This window comes from Bos indicus x Bos taurus, chromosome 10, assembly GCF_003369695.1.
Source record: "Bos indicus x Bos taurus breed Angus x Brahman F1 hybrid chromosome 10, Bos_hybrid_MaternalHap_v2.0, whole genome shotgun sequence".
Taxonomy (NCBI): domain Eukaryota; kingdom Metazoa; phylum Chordata; class Mammalia; order Artiodactyla; family Bovidae; genus Bos; species Bos indicus x Bos taurus.
The window spans coordinates 79,943,970-79,944,507 of record NC_040085.1 but is presented as its reverse complement, the minus strand read 5'-3'; positions in this window follow the sequence as shown (position 1 = coordinate 79,944,507).

The following is a 538-nucleotide window of genomic DNA, read 5'->3' as shown; positions in this document are numbered from 1 at the left end:
GCCGCGGCACCCGCTGCTCGGGGAGAGGGGCGGATGGCTGTCCGGACCGAACCACTGGCGGGCGGAACGGGGGGGCCTGCTGAGGCTCAGGCCGGGCCTCCCGAAGGCTCCTGAGACCGTCCGGCGACAGATCGCCCCCGCCCCGGGGTCCCATCCTCCCCGTATCTCTCCGCGGAGAGTTCGGATAAACTGGGCGCCCATCTCTCTTGGGACACCCCCCACCCAGGGCACCGCGCCATTCCTCCCCTGCATTCCCGGGGGTCAAAAAGCGGAAGGTAGCGTGGGCTTCTTCGGACTCGGACCTTGGCTGACGTGTCTGTGCGATCTTACACTTTGTGTGGACTTGGGCAGGTGACGTTGCTTCTCTAAGCCTCAGGTTCCTCCTCAAAGATAGAGCAGGGGGGAAAAAAAATCACTTCGCTCGCTCCCTAACCCCGGAACAAAGAAACGGAGCACCGAGGAACCGCTAAAGGGCTCCCATTGCCCGTTAACTGACCTGAAGATGTTCACCAAGCCTTCTTCTGCATCCTTGTCTCCT